The sequence below is a fragment of the Dicentrarchus labrax genome, unplaced genomic scaffold (genome assembly GCF_905237075.1).
Source record: "Dicentrarchus labrax unplaced genomic scaffold, dlabrax2021, whole genome shotgun sequence".
In the NCBI taxonomy this organism is placed as follows: Eukaryota; Metazoa; Chordata; class Actinopteri; family Moronidae; genus Dicentrarchus; species Dicentrarchus labrax.
Window position 1 is genome coordinate 12123769 of NW_026136720.1, and position 20465 is coordinate 12144233.

At 40.5% G+C, this 20465-nt stretch overlaps 1 protein-coding gene across 10 annotated transcripts in view; it reads left to right on the forward strand.

The window, feature by feature from the left end:
• The first annotated feature begins 4263 nt into the window (after positions 1-4263).
• Positions 4264-20465, forward strand: part of mef2aa (myocyte enhancer factor 2aa) — a 59339-nt gene continuing 43137 nt past the window's right edge. For 5 of the 10 annotated variants that reach the window (XM_051382556.1, XM_051382558.1, XM_051382560.1 and 2 more), the window contains exon 1: positions 8482-8649. The gene's annotated coding sequence lies outside the window, so the exon portion shown is untranslated. Of the gene's footprint in view, positions 4524-8479; positions 8650-11145; positions 11294-20465 lie in introns of those variants that run through there. The other 5 variants (XM_051382554.1, XM_051382555.1, XM_051382552.1 and 2 more) reach the window with 4 other exon arrangements.

Sequence of the window (20465 nt, forward strand, 5' to 3'; positions counted from 1 at the left end):
CACTTCTAGTCGTTTGTTTGGAAGTGATGCACTTCATCCGACTCTTGTTGCTATTTAGGTTGAAAGCACATACTGTACACAATGTAATGCAATGTACTGTAATGCCCACAATGTTTTCTCTTGATGTTCAGCTATGAGTCAAAAATCACCGTCAAAGAAGATCTCCAATTCAATACAACTGCTGGGATTAATTACCTCAAATTCAATATCACAATGAAAGCAGTGAGGAGTGTGTGAGATCAGTGGAAAGTGGGGCATCAGCGGTCAGCTGTATTTGGATTATAAGTCAACATGCTTTTAGCTGTGCTGCTTGCTGAATCAGCTGTTTCTTTGTAAGGATAGTGAATGATCTTAATCCTGTAGATCTAGGTAACCTTCTCTGAAGGAGGAAGAGTACTAGAATAGTGCTTACATTATAGTCAGGCAATGGCTAGACAAAGACCAGAACATATTAATCCAACTGCTCATACATGCAATAAGGATATTTTGGTTTTATATCATACTTTTTTTTCTTTCAGTGACTGGTAAAGATAATGGTATGCAACAGCTGCCATACCGTGACAAGGAAAATGAGTAAAGGGTCCTGTTTTAGTTTTGCAACTTCATAACTTTCTCTGTGGCAATACATACTCTATATACCCTGCAGTTTCAGAAAGGCACAGACAGTTGCTCTTACTTCTTGATAGTTCTGAAGTAAGCTTTTCTCAGGATGGTGACAGCTTGCAGCACTGGTGTGAGAGGAGGAGAAGACAAAGCACTCTGTACTCCGAGGCTGTGTGTGATTAATGACAGAGGTGTGTGTTGCAGTGGGCACCCTCGGAGCAGCTACAGATCAGTCTTCCTGTAAGACAAATCTGACACTCACCAACCCACCGCCCCACCTGCTACCCCCTCACCACCATCAAACCCTCAGCTCCTCACAGCCAAGTGCACCCAGCACGACATCGCACTCATAAATCATCCCAAACAAAGCATGTTTAATCTGTGACGCGCAGGCCTGACACGCAAATTTATTACCTGTTGTAGGAAAACTGCATGTGCCCCACTGAGTCAAGCCTCTATTTACCTTTGAGAAACCAGTAAAATACTGGAAAGACAAAGTCTGCAACAAAGAAAGCTGATGATGGCAGTGCCTTTCAGGCTGAATTCAGGAGACAAAGCCCTGCTTTACTCAACCATCCCGTTGCCTTTTCATGGTGGATGACATGCTTGCACGACTTTCTCGACTGCACTTGCCAAAAAGATTTAGGGATTTTTCTCAAGCACATTTGTAAAACATGAATACCAAATTATCTCTTGTGGATTAGAGTTGGATAGCTGCTCTATGCCTGGTGTGAGTCATAATGCTTAGTGAGAACTGGGCACCTACTACCTACAATTGTGCGTTTGGGTAGGTTTTTAGAAATCAACCGTGCAGTAATAGAGCATTGTGAAGGGAATATGCATGTAATATTGGGCTAAGTGTTCAAAGGCAGCAGTGTAGCAATTCAGAAAATATGATGGCAACAACTAAAGTTAGTTCTATTACATGATGTGAAAAAAATGTATTCTACAAACTATATTTCAGGCCTAATCAACGTTCCACCTATCAGTTAAAAAAGTCTAATGTTAAAAAAATACATATTTTGGAGCAGAACGGAGAGCACTGTGTCTTTCCTAAATGCTGCCTACAGGTAAACAGTGACAGTATATTCAGATGTCTTGAGCTTTCTTGCTTTACAGTCTGACAAGCTGAATTACATTATCAGTTTGAGGTAGAATCGTGGCTAAAATGCCAAGAAGAACTGGCTGAAAGGCAGAAATTAGTTTGGTCTCTCCCACACATTCCCTTGATCCTGCTCATCCTCAACATGTCTTTACACTGTAAGTGGTGGGAATGAGAAGTGATGGCACCTGCTGACTGGCTTTGGCGATGTCAGAAACTCACACGTACACACATACACACGCAAGAAGGTTTTTGCTTATGATGCAATCATCAAGTCAGAAAATCTGTGAAATTAGCCAGCAGTGAAATGCACGAGGACAACATGATAGTTATGCCTAATATAACATCAAACTTTAACCCCCTAAAATCCAGAAAAGTCATCATCAAGGCATCATGAATGTTGCTTTTCTTTCTTTTTTGTAAATGTAACCACAGAAATGTACAACTGGCTCTTATTTTGAAAAAAAGGAAGAAATTAGAGAAAGTGTCTTGTTGAATATACTGATTTGAAATCCCCTAATACTACCAAGCAACTTCTGACACTGTGAATTATTTGAGTCATTCCAGGTGATTAATTAAATAATACTTGAAATTAGGGACAAAATGAATAATGGTAAGAGCAGTTTCATTCCTGACCTTGTTCAATTTTTAATGAGCTCCGTACGATGGAGACTACGTTTTATAAATGGAGCTATAGGCTCATGTGAATATTGAAGATAATTAAAGAGCTTGTGTTATTATCTGAATCTCTGTACATCTGCAGGAAAAAAAGAGGGCCCATCAAGCAAAACAAGACAGGATGGATGTTCGGGCTACTCCACCTCGCAGTTGACAAGCATTCAGCAGTGCGATAAACAGAGAAGAATACTTTCAGAAACCCAAGAGACTGGGAATCTCTAGAGAGATCATCATCTCATCATAAGGGCCTTTGTATGCTGTCGTTCTCTGCCTCAGGAAGAGCACAGACGCTCCACAAAACCTACTGCAGAGTGTCAAAGTTGTACAGAAGTGAGATATAAACAAAAGAAGAAAAAAAACATCACAGAACCCTTGAGAAGTCATTCCTACCATTAAACCTGTATAACAAATACACCGCAACTGCATTGTCTTGATTTGCAAAAGAACATTTGACTGCAGTTGACCTAACTGGACCTAACCTCTCCACTGACCCACATTCACTGGAGCTCTCATAGCTCCGTGTTATCTGCTCCACTTTCCTCAGCGAACTGATACCATGAGGGGTTTCATTTCAAGTGTCATTCCTTCACATTAACAGTTGTGTGCTATCGTATGCTATTTGGAGCCGACAGGCCTTGGTTACTTTTAATTACAGTGGGTAATGAGAGAAGAGATCCAGACTGTGAGACATGAAGTATTTTTAGATCTTGATCTTGATTATCTAACACAGTGCTGCGGTCTCCTCAGATACGACTTTGTTGGAACAGTTTTGCAACATCAATATGATTAAAATCGCGGTGGATGGAGAGGTCTAACACTTTGAAACCATTCATTAAATCAATTAACACATTTTTAAGCACTTTACTGTAATAACCCTTCTTCCCTTCTTGATTTGTATACTTTTGTACAGTCAACTTAATTTACTATAACAACTACTTGGACATTTATTTAATAAACCCAATTGGTGGTTATGTAAGGACCTTGCAGAGTATGTAATGGGTAACTTTATACTTCAGAATCGTTATCTCAAAAGTCACTGAAACCACAGCATGGCATTTGTTGGCAGTGTTTGTCCCATGGCTGGATGTGTAGTGTGGAGGACCAGGGGTTGGTGAGGGGTGTTGAGGGCTTTTCAGAAAGACTGTTTTAATGAGGCTCAGATAATTAAATGTTATTTCAGAGCTTGGTGGTCAGATTGCCATCTCAGAAAATTGTGTGACTCAGTGATCTGTTTGTGCTTTTCTCATTTACAAAATAAACATCTATTTCTTTCCTGGCTATCGTATTGTAGATCAAACTTGACTTATATAGCCTAATAAAGCTCGCTGCATGAGACGCGTGTTTTAGTCTCTTTTTTAATTGGAGAGAAAGAGTGTCTGGGTCTATTTGTGGTCTGGTGCAATGTTGGAAATGCCAGCTGTCGTGCATCAAAGCCTTTGCTGGAACAAACCGTTATTTGGCATGTCCCTGCAACTGGTTGAAATACATCACTATTACTATGTCATACAAAATAAGTTTTCCCACTTAATTTAAACCCTACATCACTTGGAAAATTGTTAACCTAAATAAAGTTTTAAAAAAGAATGTCCAAAGAATATTGCTCTATGAAGACCATAAATCAGACTACAGTGAAGAATCCCATTAAAAACTTACAAGAATTTTCTCTAAAACTGTTCACTATGTTGTAGAAACTACATTTTTGCATTCTTCTCTTCTGTGAGAGGAAGAAAAAATCCTTAACACCTTCTGGAATTATGACTGACAGCTGTGGCTGGTCCAGAGAGCCCTGAGCCAAGCCCCATCACATAACGCATGCCCGACATGTCTATGTCCATCTGGGGTCCTACCCTTCAAACCACTGCACCCCTTGCTCTCTGCCGGCAGAGAGACCAAGGGAAAAGAGGAGGAACAGGGTGTGAAGACGGGGCTCTTAGGGCTCGGAGGGAAGCATCCAAAGCCAGCTGGTCTGGCTTTGAGGTAAATCAATGGGCAGAGTGAAACAAAGGCAGCAGAAAGAAGACGAAGAGTTGTAGACAGAACGGAAAAAGAAGAGACAGAGAAAGTCAAGATTTATAGGGGGAAAAATTGAAGATTGGAACAGCAGGTTCTGTGAAGGCATTTGTGCAACAACAACAAACAGGTGAGCCTCAGGTGCCAGGAAAGGTCTTGACTCCTTGCACATGATGGAAATGTGATGCCTATTAACACCTATGTCATTTCAAGATTTATGTAATGAATCTAATGCAAGATTTTACCCTTTGTGTGATTATGTGGATTTGGGAAGTTATCACCACATATACTATAGCATCATGTCCAGGTGCAATTTAACAAGCTGATGTAAATCTCTACCTAAGTGTTGGTTGTGTTTTTGCTAACATGACTTTTTTTTGTGGCTGGCATCACTTTGGGAAGATGGGAGGGGTGTATGTTGCACACAAAAGTGCTGCTAAAGGAGATGCTGAGAGCAATTTGGATCCACACTGTTGTCAGTTGGCATCAGCCTGAACTCATTAAGAACTACTACACAGCAGAAACTTTTCTGACTGAAAACACTCCAAGAAAACAGCTGGGGACTGTTTCTGTCTAATTCCTTTTTGTCACAACTATTGTTACTGTCTAATGCAGGGGAAAGAGCAGAATGAGATGCACGTGAGACAATTTAGTGACCAACTGCTAGCAGTCGTTTTTTTAAGTTGTTTAATGCTATAGTACTTCAATTTTGCTAAAAGCCTTATGAACCAAACACTTACCATATTTTGCTTAATTATTAGAATACTACACTCACAGCACTATTAATGATGGCCAATATCTTGATCTGTAGATTACATGAAAAGGTGAATGAGTGCTAAGTTTTTAGAAAGCCAGTTCAAATACAAGTATCTCAGAAAGCAGATCTTTTTGGACATTTAGATGAATGTAACTAGCCTGAGGAGCTGGGGCAAGGGTTTGAAGACAAGATATTTCAGCTGGTGTCCATCAACATCTCTCTCATCTCATCTCTCTTTGAAATCAGTGATTTTGTGGTACATTTTGTAACATATGAGGAGCTTTGGGTTCCAAATGTTTTGTTTTTGCCATGGAATGCAATTTGAGCCACCCACATAATAAAGGAAAGGAATTTGGCATCACTGTATTACAGTATATTTACCACATGGATAAAATAAAGTGCCTCTCTATTCTCAGTGAAAACCTGGCCAAATTTGGGACTGATGACTACACAATAAATAAAAAAACAAACAAAAACAGACAACAAATAACAAAAGCTACCTAACAAGCAAATAATAAGTAGTGCATCGCCCTATGATGTAGCTGCAGTCCTATGGTGCAATATAAAGGACTGGTGTGCATGAAGCAGAAAAGAGTAGCATATAAATAAGGCATTACTATAGCTATCAGAATAAGAACAGTGCCCTTTTTGTTTAGCATTTAGTCTGTGTACAGTGTAATTTCTAGGTGCTTTTGCTTAAATATTGTTCCTCTGAAGCCTGATCGTGCTCAGTACAGCAAAAGTGGACCAAGGCTCAAGCAAATTGCAGGAAGAGCCAGCCCACATTGCCTCATGTGGCCATGAAGCATGCCCTCATTTAACCTAAACCAATGCATGGCCAAGAGCCAAGAGCAGTATAATGCATGCTAAATTTAATTAACTTCAAGCAATTATTGCAGTTTGTTGTTATAAACTATGACACAGGAAGAGTGTTACCATTGTGAATTTAACTTATATATATTGAGGTGTGGTTAGTAATGCAGGAACTGTGTTGCATGGGCATTAAGAGCCATTAAGGACAAGTTGTGACTCCTTGGCCCAGAGCCCTGAGGAAACAGGAGGGATAAGGAAGACTAGACACAGCATTTTCCTTTGGGACTGGGACTAACTGGTGGAAAAAGGTAGCACAATACACTAGGGACCAGGCTATACTAGACTAATACAAATTAGCTATATACAGCAGTAGCCATACTTTGTGGAAAACGTTTTCCTTCATTAGTGAGCATACGGTGTACAGTAATAAAACAGTATGTCATTAGACGAGGATGTCTAAAGAATCACGCATTGTTTTACTATTCAGCTAGGGTAATGGTGCCGTCAAAACGCTGATTCTGTCTGCAGAGATACCAGACTGCTACGACTGCTATTTCTAAAGCACAGAAAGTGATTCATTTTGAAATGATCTGGTGACTTTTTGTAGTTTAAAATTTTCAAATGACACTTGCAGTAATCAGTAATGTGTCCTGTGACCTAAATAATGATGTCATATGATACGGAAGCAGTCATTTGAACTCAATGTGACATGACTTTACTATAAGATCATGAGTAACCTAATGTGTAAATCTTCTGTTGAGCTTTTATAACTCCTCCGAGTTCCATATGATTTGTCAGGTAAACTTTGGATTCAAGCTGTGGGTAAAGCAGAGGATCCAGATCCTTTATTTAAGAAGCTAAAACATTATGTAAAATGACTTCATTACAAGTAAAAATCCTGCATTTAGAATTTGACTTAATTAAGTGAAAATATTATTATTATTATCAGAAAAGTGTACTTCAAAGATCAGTACGATTAAGCAACATCTAGTGGTGTAGTTGCATATTGCAACTCCCTCGCCTGCACCCTTCCCTTCCAAGCACATAGGAGAAACTGTGGGGGTCGCGAAACACACAAAAAACGCAAACGTCCTCTTCTAAAGCCTGTGTTTGGTTTGTCTGTTCTCGGCTATGGTAGAAACATGGCGGTTCAACATGGTGGCTTCCATGGCGACCTGCACCATCTGTAGATATAAAAGGCTTCTTCTAGATTACGATTCTTGGTGATTATACCCCAATGAAAACATATTTATGAATATAATATTCCATTTCTGTCAACAGATCCACCTAAATGTTAACCACTGGACCTTTAAACTACCAAAAGTAAAATCACTCATTAAGAAGGACCCCTTTCACTGTCATTTTTGCATAACTATGTATGAAACATCTTGATGTTGAAATTGGTTTGTTTTAATCTAAAATTAGGATTTTATGTATCTTAATCTGCAATATCAAATAGCTGCCAGACATAAGTAATATTCCCTTCTTGTAGAGGAGTCAAAGTATGGAATAGCAGATAATACAATCCAGAAAAATACTGAGGTAAACTATATACTTGAGTAAATGTACTTACTTTCCAACACTGTATTCAAGCCCTATGGGACAGCTAGCCCTATTAACTTGTAATAGGTTTAAACTGTTACATTTCTTTCAAAATAAGTGCCCATGTGCATGTAGTTAACCCTGCCAAAACCTGGCCACACGTTCATCTCATTCCCATTAAACACATAATTGAAACAGTAGATAATAACTGTGCAGAATATGCGCTCGCACCTGCTTTTAAATGCCAGTACATAAAAAAACAAAAAAAAAAGAAACACAGTCCGGTGGGTGAGGCACCACACCTCCTCTGATCCTGCACATACACGTGACATGCTCATATGCGAGTCGAGCACGGTCCCGCCTCCTCGCTCTAATTGGCCGCTCGACAGACGCTGCAGACTCCCATTGGCTGCACGAGGTGCCCTTTAGACCAAATTCCATTGCTGTTGTCTTAGAGATATGACGTCAAATGTATCTAATGTGATGAGGCTGAGCCGAGTAATTTGAGGAGAAAGTAGTGGTCCAGATCTAATAAGAAAACAGATACTACTTCAGTAACCTATTACCGTCTCTACTTCTGACTGTCGCTCTTCTTTGTTAGTTGTCTTTTTGCTCGTTAGTCCCGCCAAAGTTTCCCTAAGTTCCGCCTGTGACTGACTGTTTGGACCAGAGTTATGATAATGATTATGACACGAATAAAACAACAGCAGTATATTAAAAAACAACAATGAAGAGGCCCGTATGATAGTCAGTAAAGTATGTTGTCTGCTGTATAAAACCCAACACTATTGGAATTCAGTCCTTATTCTATATGCGTTTTTACATTTAAGGGATAAACACAAGACTTTTACTACTTGTTCTAATGTTTTGACGGGTGTGTGTGTGTGTGTGTGTGTTTGTGTGGGTGTGTGTGTGTGGGGGGGGGGGGGGGGGAGAGAGAGAGAGAGAGAGAGAGAGAGAGAGAGAGGCAGTTCGTCAGATAAGGGGAGGAGTCTCTCACTGACAAGAGGGAGACTGGCTTTTCTGAGTTTGTCAGCTCCCCCTAAAATAGCAGTCAGCGTGTAAATGTGAACTGAAATTACGTTTATCCACTGGAGCCACCGATATAGAGTGTCTATACACAGCGACTGACTTGGGAGTAAAGGTGAGTAACGGAAATAGAAACAATGTTGCGGAGTGTGGCAGCGGTACAGTGAGTGAGAGTAGAAAAGCGCAAGAGGGAGACGTAGAGTGGATTTGGGAGACGGGAGACATTAACTGTATATTTCTATTCCTATCTATCTGTCTTCTCCGGAGTACGCGCCGAATTACGAGATACTGAGCGTAAAAGCCGTGTCGTGTCACTTAACACCAGTCGTGTTTACATGATCAGCCAGGTTCTGGTGCCGTAAAATGTCTTATTGCTGTTTTAAAGGGTGCAGTCAGACGCGCGCGCTGTTGATATCAGTCAATCGCGAGAAACTTTTACAGGATTCATCGCGAGCAGCAATACGCCGGTTATAAGACTCACTGTCGGCCCTTTAAGATGTTCCTTTTTTTTTTTTTTGGTGAATTTGTGACTCCTAAAAGTCCACCGCAGTTAGTCGTGGGATCGAAAGTGTGAATTTGTTGGAACTGTACTTTGTAAAAACAGACGCATCGTTTGGGCAAAATAGTAATCAATGTGTGTGTAATAATAACACTGTTGAGCCATCGCAACAACAGCAGGCTACAGTTCACACAGGGAATAATAGAAGTTGAGGTCTGATATTGACTTGGCAGCGAATTCTATGTTTGCATAATATGCAACTTCTGAAATCATATCTAAACCTTATCCAACCTACTTTAACTTAAAAACATAATAAATCATCATTTAGTAGGATATATTCCGACTTTTCCACATAGGTTGCCAGTTTTAATAACTGCCTCGATTTTAGTGACATTGAAATCTAGATGGTGCTGGTCAGCCCGTGCACGATGACATCACTACACTTGGTTATTGTCATACATGTTGTTACCGGTGTTGTTTGTACAACATACTGTAATGTATTTTTTATTTTTATACAAGAGGAGACAAACAGTTGCATGACATCAAGCCTAAGGTTTAAAGTTTATTTTGGCGCTTTTAACGTGATAAACAGTGATTCAGGACCTTATATCTGATAGTATAAAGTAATCCACTTAATCATTACTTTATCTTTTACTTTATGTGGGTTGATGACTGGTTAAGGTTGAGCTGAAATGTACCCAATCTGGTGAATTAAGGTAATTGTTGTCTTGATAGACTTCTTACTACATAATATAATAACTTAAAGCCCCCACTTTTTTTATTATTTAATGTGACAGGCTACGGGGCAGTGCATCTAACATAAGCTGCATCGGCAGATTGATAACAGAGCAGGTGAGAGAGGATCTTTGCTGACCTTAACCTCTGCCAGAGTGGGCGCTGGCCAACAGTAACCTGACCTTCTCAAGTGTTTCTGGTGTATGCCCACACCATACAGGTCTCATTAATATTGTACATAAATGGTAGTTTTTATTTAGTTGTAACTGAAAATACCACCAGCATAACCTGAAGTTTTAGTCACTTCTCTTTTTTACAAGTTAATATTTGTTGGAATTTAGTCTTTTAAAAAGTTTTGGTTGCAACTTGTAAAGTGTGTTTTGTGATTTTATATGGATTAAATCCAGCATATTGTGGAGGGGCAACTTCAAACTGTGTATCAGTATCCTTAAAGGCTGTGTATTGTTTATTTACATGTATGTACAGGTTGTTTGTAGTACTTGTTAAAGTAATTCTTCAGGGGCATGAGTTGTTGCAGCAGTATTAAAGCATACTAGTATTTCTCACTGTTGCCGCCGTTCTGAAGGCTTGTACATTACCATACCAGCTAGTTGCCAGTGGTTTCTAAAGCAAAGCAGTAAAGCACCCTCCAATCTGCAGTCATTAGCTTCTGTGTTGCCCCAGGCCTCGCCAGTAATGGGCCTTGTTGCTCATGATCCACATCACGTGAGCTCTTATGTCTAATGTGTGGATGAAGGATTCTTTCAGCGCGGCTGAATTGAACATCATTTTAACAATTTATGTCATATATTAGTCAAAAGAATGAATATGATGTCTGTGAAGGCCCTGAGAGAGCCATCATAAACGGCCTCTTCATGCATACGGTGAACTGTTGCTTTAACCTCAGAGACCCCAAATGTCCTACCATTAAGCAAACACACACTCAGATGTTTTATAATATATCTATTAGATTCCACCCTGTATCATTTAATCAGCAATATTATGATGTAGTAATGCAAGCTAGATGGATAATATTCCAAGGTGACTACCACTGTTTATTAAATGTTTTAGCCTTGTTACGTTATGTTTGTGAGCCCCTGCATGTCTCTATAAATGTACGTAAGTGCGTGTGAGTGTCTTAGCACAAGTTCTCAGTGGAAAAGGGAGAAATGAGAGGTGGTGACGGTGTGAGGAACGGGCAGCTGCAGCATCTTTTACTGCACTCCTCATCCCACTTCAATCTCAGTGTCTCAGCTTCTCCTTCCAGGAGAAATGTGGAGTGTGTGGGCGAGTCGGATCTGCAATTAACGCTGGTTGTCAGAAAGAGAATGCTGGCGTTTACACGATGCCGCTGAATCACTGAGTGAAAGTCTTTCTCCTCCGCTCTCCTCCTCCCAGGACATTTTTCCAAGGAGGACAAAAACACCAGAAATCTGAAAGCCAAGGATGTATTGAATGAAAAATAAGAGACAGAAACTGAACATTCTTGGTCCAATAAAGAGGATAGTGTTTCTTTGATTGTTTGGTAAGCCAAGCTGTTCTTTTGTACTGCAAATGTAGCTATAACATTACAGGAATTATGGTTGTTACGGTTATTTTATGTATTTTTCACATAACTGAATCTGTTTTTTTTTTATGTTTTTATGCTTTACTATTTTGGCATCTACACAGGGCTGGTTTTCAACTTCAAGTGAACTTAAGATACAGTTGAGTTTTCTGGCAAAGAATGTGAACATTAAATATAGTTTCTCGGTTGGTTTGGTTACAATAAGGTACTGAAACATCAGAAAGTTTGCGTAAGTTGACCAACAAACCTACTGAGGTGATTGAAGACACATTTTTTCTCTTCTTTTTTTCTCTGTTCGGCAAATTGTTTGCCAGATTTTTGCTACTATGGTGCTTTTTTTCTTTTTTTAAAGATTTTCTTTTATGATCACTCAAAAGATAAGTGGCATGATAATACTCAGTGTCACATTGTAACTATTCAACTTTCTTCACTAACAAAAGCATCTTAGTAACATGATTCATTGTTTATTGGAGCTCTATCATCAATATGGAGATTCCAGCGTTTTCCTGTGAGACCTGGAGGTTGGATGCAGAATTTTGAGCCTGGCGGATAATGTTTTAGACCACAGTTAACTGTAAACTGTCCCTTGTAGACTAAAGAGAAAAGACTTGTGCTTCTTTCTTTTTTTGTAAACACATAGCTGGCTGTTGTTGTGTAGAAAACCACTAATCAGACCTAAACTATACATTTAAAGCAGAAAACTTTTGATAGTTTGGCTTCAATTCAAGAGACAATTTTTTTTAAATTCTCTCTCCTCTCTCTTTCTGAGCTTGGTTAATGCTAATTAGGGCACAGTGGGCCTTTGGTTAGCACTTCTACAGTCCTGGGTTAAGTTCCGGGCCTCTCTCTTCGTGTGATGTTTGCATGCGCTGCCCGTGTTAGACAGGACGTGTGTATGCTGTGATCATGAGCCGCTGGTATGGGTGTGAACTGGCACTGGGTGTCAGACAACACAAACCTGCTAAATATTACCAGACTTAAGTGGTTCAGTGGAAGTTAAAGGAGTGTTCATTTAAACATTCAAATATAGTGCATACACTGTTGTCAGATATCATTGAATCAATTGATAGAACTCATACTATAGTTATATTATGTACGCTTGTCTAAACAATGTTTATGAACATTATTAATTTTTAAAATACCATAAATGACTGCTTTAAAAACATATAGCTCTTATATCTAATAAGTAAATTTCTCCAGTATTGTTTAGGCCCTCTAATAGCCTCATGTAAGCTCAGAGGGTGAATGTATTACTTGCTGAGGCACTGTTTGTATAGCAAGACAGCTAGCAGTGACCTTTCAACTGTCCTGCCCTTGACTGAGACCTCTGGTGGTAAGCCACCTTGTTTGGCTCACTCAGCACATGTGCTGCTGAGCGGGGCAGAGCAGCTTAAGGCCGCGCCGTCTTTTCCTGTCTCCCCTGCTCTTCCAAACGAGGCCTGACTGGAGGTCTCTTCACCTTTTCAACCTGGACCACACAGGAGAATCAGCAGGAAGATCCTCAAGCAGAGCTGCACTCTAAATCTGCTGTTAATCTTCTTTCGCCACTATGATCCTAGTCTGTCTATCACACCACATCCATACCAGTCGCTGATTGTGAGTTTGAATACACAAACACATGATGTTATATAGCCACTGTAACCACATTAGTATCCTAAAATAACACCTTAGTTACTATTTAGTATTTTCTAATTATTGTTGGGTTTTTTTTAGCTTCTGCTCGATGCATCATTTATTGTTCTGTGTTAAGTTTTGATGTGCCACATTCTTTAATAAGCAGAAAGAATAGCACATTGTGGTTTGGGAGGGTAGACTGTGGAAGCATGTGGTGGAGCAAAGGTGATGACTTTGAGAAGTCAAGTCATTTAGCACCTTTCTAAGATGCCTCCGCCTTCTTCTTTGGCTTTCTGGAGTGCAAGAGAAACCGCAGTATTGCACTGTGCATCATCTCAAAAGTGAGTGGGCCTCACTTAGAGGACATATAACCCAAATGTGTGTGTCCTGTGGTTTGGTTAGTCATTATTCTTTAGGTTGTTTTCTTATTGTTTATATGAAAAATAAATTTTCTTGTGTGGAAATGCAATGATAGTGAGTGACTATGTTGCTACACAGTACTGTGGTGATATAATTAAGTTGAATCATGGACAGAGCAAAACTGATGAAAAGGAAGTTAAGAAAGACATCTCTTTGCTGAGTTGCATTTTAACGGAATTTTAATGAGACTCTGAAAAAAACATAAATCAAAGGAATATATTATAATCTAATTTACTAGATCAAAAGATCTCCCATGATTGCTAATATACCCCACTGTATTGAATTCCTGATGTTCTACTGTAGATCTTAAAAAGCATCTCTCACTGGAGATTCAACTCTGGCTTTGTATGGAGTCGATTAGAAGCATCGCAAACAGACAAACAATTGAATTATGTGCAAAGTAAACTTTCTTCAAAGTCTGGTAAGCTCTGTGTGATGAGGCTGTTTACTGTGTTGTTGTTGTGAGTGCTAAAATAGGGCAATTTCAAACATCAGTTACAGCCTTTATCACCATTTAATCCAGCCTCCCATTATGTTACCCAAGATAGCGAGAAGTAAAGTCCATGGAAGAGTTTATCAATGGCTGGTGTATTGAATACAGCTGTGAAATCTAGGTGTCACAGCTCCTATAGCGAACACGTTGACCAAAAGTCCAGTAGCTGCTGGGAGGAAGACTTGGATCCCCTGCAGCTGGAGGCCTCCCGAGCTGCAGGAAGGAGGCCTGGCCTGCAATATCGTTGTTTTTCTGTTTGTCTGAGAAGCCCTGTGAACCAGGACAGCTGGGGAGGATGTGATTCCTCCCATTATTCTGCAGCACACATCAGCCATATGAACTGGGAAGGGAAGTGACCTAGCCACCTCTTCTATCTGGAAGCTGCTCCAGTCCACCGCAGGGCTCTGACTTGTAGTTCAAAGTTGTTTCCTCTCTTCTGTAGGGGCTTAGCTCTAGCGGCGTGAACAACGCCTTATGCATGTTGTTTTTAGCTAGAGCACGAGTTTCCAAACTGTTATACATTAGGCCCAAGATACAGTACTGTACATTGTTTTTATGCTGTGTGCTCAGATTCAGAATGATAAGACCATGGCCACTTAAGGGGAAGTGTAAGCCGGGTCAAGATTCACTTTTACAAGCCATGATACCATCTTTAGGCTTTTACAGTTCACATGGCATCCTAAACTCTTGAAGTGGTCACAGTTTCAAAAACTTTGCACTCTAGCACGCCATATTTGTTATTAAAATGTTTTCAATTCAGTTAAAACTGGTCTTTTAAAATCAAGGGCATTCAGAAAGTGTTGTCATTGCATCTCCAGTCTCTAGATCCCAGCTCTCTATAGTGTGACTGTGATTGTGAGTGAGGTGTTGAGTCTGCCCGCTGTTTGTGCGTCTGCCCGTCTGTCCTCTCCCTTTCTCCCAGTCCACTTTCCATCTGTGTGCTGTGGGCTGCAAATCTAGTTGAGAATGGTGTAGTGTTTCCACCAGTGAGCTGTTGCCAGCCTGTATTCATGTCAGACTGTGTTGTTCTTGATTTTGTTTCCCTCCTCCCCTCAACCTCTGTCGCTGGTCCAACTGCCAGGGGTGTTCCGAACGTATATGGGGGTTGAGAAGAGGAGGGGCATCCATCAGCAGCCGCTGGCCTTGGGACTCGGGACCAGAGGCTATCAGCAAACAGTTTGACTGAAAAGATTCCTGGAGAGGCGAGCAGCAGGGCCTGTGGGGGTCTCTCTCTCTTTCCTTTTCTCTGTCTGTCTCCCTCTCTCTCTATCACACTGTTTGCACACAGTGTTCATGTGACAGCTAGCACACATCATCTGATTTGGGAGAAACTGTGGGCTGTAGCTGCAGAAATACCCCTTAGATTATTTGCTCTGCGGATGCTGTTCATTGATTTCAATAGATTTTCAAATAGAGATAGACGAGAGAAAAAAAATTCAGGTTGAAGTCAACTTTAATCGCTAATTAAGAAATTATGGCATTTTTGTCCCATCCCCTCCTATCAACATAGGGCTCTCAGGATAGTCTTCTATTGAAACTCCTGTTTACTATTAAAACACATCATTCACAAAGCAGGCAGTGAATATTCAAAATGAGAGCTGTTGCTCGGTGTGATGTTACAGAAACCTAATAACATAAAACCCCATGACAGACATTCACAAATCTAGATTTTATACATTTTCCAGCCACTTGCCGTCTGCATGTGTCACACTGTAATTTCAGAAATGGGTGAGCAGTGGCTTTATTTGAAATGTTTTACATGAAATGAAATGTGTGAATAACAGGCCCGTGTGAGATCATTAACAGACTAATTCTGTAACATAAAATTGTAAGATAGCAAAATCAATGCGACTTTAGCTAGCCCCTTTCTCTGTTGTTATGACTCATGGTCATCCTCACTGCTCAGATTGCATAAACCTTTTATGTAATGGAACACTGTGGGAAAGAGGCATCGAGTGGAAGATAAAATGGGAAGAGAAAATCAAATATTTATTCTGAGCTTTTTAATTTTTTTCCCATTAAAAGCAGACATTCTCTGTAGGCAAGCAGTAACTATAATCCTAAACAATATGGACTACATGTATGTGTACCAAAAAACTGTTGTCTTTCTGCAGTGCTCACTATTTATTTAGTTCAATCTGCCTGCTGATCATCAAACACCGGGGGAGAATTGAGTATCTGAAATCTCAGTGTCTAATCTGGATCCACAGTGTTTCCAAAGATGTGTTGAGATCGAGTAAATGTGCTGCTGCTGAGACACATTATGCATGACGTCCCTAATATCCTTACACTGTGGATTCCCCCCGGAGGAAGATCTTGGTTCATCTTTGCTGTTTACCATTTCTGAGTTGCGGTCTGTGCTACATCAAAAGGCTTCCATGGCACTTAACACAGCTCGCAGGGTTCCCTGGGAGGGTGGGGGGGGGACTGCTGCTCCCTATGGTGTTGGCATTATTATTGTTCCCTGGTGAGAAGTCCATCTGATGATAGACAACCATGCAAATGGACACATGCCTTTGCACCACATCAGACCACAGCACCACACTGTAATGCTATGCAAATTTTAAACCTCGAGGACCATGCATGCATTAGTTTTACTGTATTTGTGTTTGTGTGTCTGTGTTAGAAAAACAGAAAAATGAAGATTTTCTCATAAATATTATCTCCACCAGTGAACAATTTATCTTGACCTACCCTCAAAAAAGGGATGAAAGTAGTTAAACTGAGACTGAAACTTGGATGTGTAACATGTAACTTTATTAGCAGGAGCGAAGTGTGACACAGGAAGTGTTGATAAAGAGTGTTGAATACTGATGTTGTGCCATGTCAAGACATTGACTTGCTAAACTGACATACTGTCATAAGGAATGTTGGTGATGGAGGGCTTTTCCTCAGAGGCATAGTTTGTTAAACCACTGGTGATAATATGAAGTGAGTAGTTAGCCATTAGTCCTGCCAATTGCATTTTAGAGCTATAACGTGACATACTGTAGATTGGCTGATTAGAAATTATTTGTAAGGGTCAAGAGGTTAACCTAATAGAGAAGTTTCTCAGGTCACAATGATGGTTTACTCAGTGCTACTGTGAGAAGTACTATAACCTTAATGAATAGAATATTGGAAAAAAACATCAATATATGATAATAAAACGAAATTAGCAAAGATGTATGTCATTTTCAGCACGTTTATGTTTTAAATTTGGAAAACGGTTGAAAAATTAATTTTGTTGCTGGGCTGATGGGATATTTTCCCATCCAGATGTTAAGAAGAGTCTTGAAAAATTGTGGAAATATACCATCAGAACTGTGTTGAAAAATGACCTTCAGGGTTTTTTTCAAAGATCGCTAATTATTTTTCAGAAACTTCGGAAGCTCTGTGACTCGAATGTAATGCTAATACTTTAGAGGCACAAACTTGGGCTTGTAGGACACTTCAGCAACTGTACCATACCTCTATGATATCGTAGTCGTCAAGCGCATTAATTTTTAATGAGACATAATTCATCACCCTGCGCTTGCATCAAGGAAGTTATCATCATTTTCTTTGTTCATAAAAGTTTCACTCAAATATGCATCAAGGGATTTACCTTGAGGAGGAGAGTAGCTTTTCTACATGAAATGGATATAACTGTTAGGAGAGGGTCATCTCTTTATCCTTGAGAAACTGAGAATCCATTCATTGGCTGGGCTCGAAAACCTGACTGACGCAAATGGATCATTGGGAATAGAAATGTCCCAGCAGTAATTATGTTACAACGCCGCTGCCGCACACTACCACAGAGGTGGGATGGGATGGGCGCGGGGTGCTTCTCTTAGTCTTGTTTCCCTTACATCTTTCCACATAGTTAACACAGTCATACTGTTTTCTCTCTCCCACTCTCTCTGTCTGACTCTCCCTCCCTTCCCCCCTCTCTCGCTCTCTTGTTTTCTTCCTGTCTCTTTTTCATACACACACCTGCTATCAAACCCAAACACACGTAAAGTGCAGTGGAAAGTTCTGTGACTAACATTTATGCTTCTCCGTTGAGCTGCTAAGTCCCGTCCCTCAGTTGAATGACTCTTAAAGTAGGGAAAAAGTTGCTAGCTGATCATGTCAGCTATTTGTCACTGTTGTCTTCCTGGCCTCTCGATCCCTGCTGCCTGTGCCTTGAAGCTAATGCACAAATGTCTGTTTCATTTTTTTCCTGCTATCCAGGGCTCTGTGGCACTAAGTCAGTTAAAAAAGAGACATGAAATTAATGTAATGTCAATGGCGTTTTTCTCATGAAACCCCAAGGCACTTAGTCAAAGTCACCTTGCATAGTCCTCTCATCCCCTGACAGTACTGTGAGAGTGAGATAGAGGATGTCTGTCTGGTAATACTGTCAGCATATGATGTCCTTTGGTTATTGGTAGTTATATCCATTCATATTTTGTAGATTAGATACAATTTTGGTATTTATCAGAAGAGGGACATCGTTTCCATTCAGTCGGCTGTGTAACGTGGCCTGCATTGAAACATTCTCTCAGTGAAAACAGGTTCATCCTGTGGGGTTTTCTTTCCTTTTGATGTCATTTTGGAGGTGATAAGTAGCTTTCTGTCTCCTGGTCCCTGTCTTACAGCACCATCCCCCAGCCCAAGCAAGGTGCTAGCAGCATGGAGGATTGTTTGAACTTGCATTGATCCAATGTGGGATTACAGCTGGGTCATTGGAGAGTTGCACTGAGCTACCAGTCATCAGGGCAGATTAACCACTCGCTGTCTGCTTGGCTGCCATTTCAGTGCAGTCTCTCACTGCTGGCTTTGTGACTGTCCCTACTGTGCAGGTCACTGTCTCCTTTTGAACAATGCATTTTTATATCTTACTTGATTGAGTTAGGCTTAGACTGATTTAATATGTAGAGGACGCATATTAATGAAGGAATGAAATGAAATAAGACAAGAAAGATGCTTGGTGACCTCCTTACATGGCCCTAAATCTGTAAGCAATTTGTGAAACATCTACCAGTTTTAATTTTAAAATCTCATGATTTTGCCCTGCAGGGTTTTCTTTTGTACGTATATGTATTTCATTTTATTTCAACACCTTCAAGGTATTCATATTGTAATCATTTTACCCTCTCCCTTAAATGGTATTTAAATCATTCTCTGGTATGAGAAATGTCACCCCAAGCAATGCTTTACAGAGGAAGGGGAAGTGCTGCAGAAAGTCCATGTTTTGCAGACTGCCCCACCTCTTGCTACATTTCTCAGAGCCTCCTTTTTCACTTTTTTGTTCGCATGCCCTTGCAATTGCTCTTATTAATTATATCTCATTAGTTGCCTTGGAAACTGAGGTGAGGGAATGTATAACATAAGATCAAAGAAAGGGAGAAAGAAAAAGAAAGAAAGAAATCATGAGAAAACGCAAGCAAGAAAAGAGAGACAGAAAGAAGGGGGAGGGTTGAAAAGAGGGGATGGAGAAAGTGGTTGTTGAGGGATCAGCCGTGTGTCAGATTAGCATCAGGAGACATTAACACTAGTGATGCTGCTGGGGCCACAATCCTGCCTTTCACTGCTGGAGAGGGAGATAAGCGCACTCTCACAAAAGGGAAGAGGGAGAGAGCGTGAGAGGGCTGGCTTGCCTCCACTCCCCTCAGGCCAACAGCCCCATTTACAGGTACAGCACCTCCTGATGAAAGCAAGAACAAAGAGGTGGATGTTCATTTCCTACCGCGCTCGTGTCAAGGCTCTTTTGAAACAAATCGGTAAAACTGTGGATTTAGGCTGCCTCGCTTTATTTCTTCAGTCTGCCAGAAGCTAATCATATCTGAGCCACTATGTTGACACTTTGAGTTCGATACACTTTAGAACGTCGTCATGGATAATTTCACAGAATCCCCATATCAATGCACATCAGATTACATGTGGCTGTTCCATCCCATCAGGAATGTAGGTCTGTCATAATCATGTTGTTTCAACGTATATTAACTTGTGTTGTGAGAGCTGTGATTCATTCTTATGTAACTGGTGGAGTGTTTGAATAACAAGGAAAGGTCTCTGCCTACTAATTGTAAAGTGAGTGCCTGAGAGCCGCGTGTGCACGTCGTCCAGCCTGTGTAATGATCCTTCCAGTAAACATAATAAGCACACAGAGTGAAGCCACAAGAGATGAGCCTCTGTTGTTGTTTAGTCTCGGACTTACAGTCAGGATTGTAATAAGGGGAAGGATCAGAGGGGAAGGGTGTCCCCAAGGTAGTCCCTCCCTTTCTTCCTCCTCTCCATCTCTCCACGGCTCCCTCTGACTCCCCCACAGAGGGCATGTAGAAGGGTCCTGAATAACAGGAAGTGGAGGGGCAGGAAGTTGAGTCTTGTCTGCCCACGGCCTGTGGTAGGATACTGAGGCTAATGCTGCCTTGCACAGGAAGCGCAACTGTCACGGCTATGCTCAAGACTTTGGCTGCTGTCCACCACCTTCAAAGAAGTGGAGACATGCTTTTGTACACATTGGGTGCTTCTTTAACACAAATCAGACAGCATGAATTTTCAAAAAAACCTTTAGTATATCATATTTCATTTAGACATTTGAGATGTAGGCCGTAACAGATCATAGTAGATTTAGTTGATACAGTTTTATTATATTAC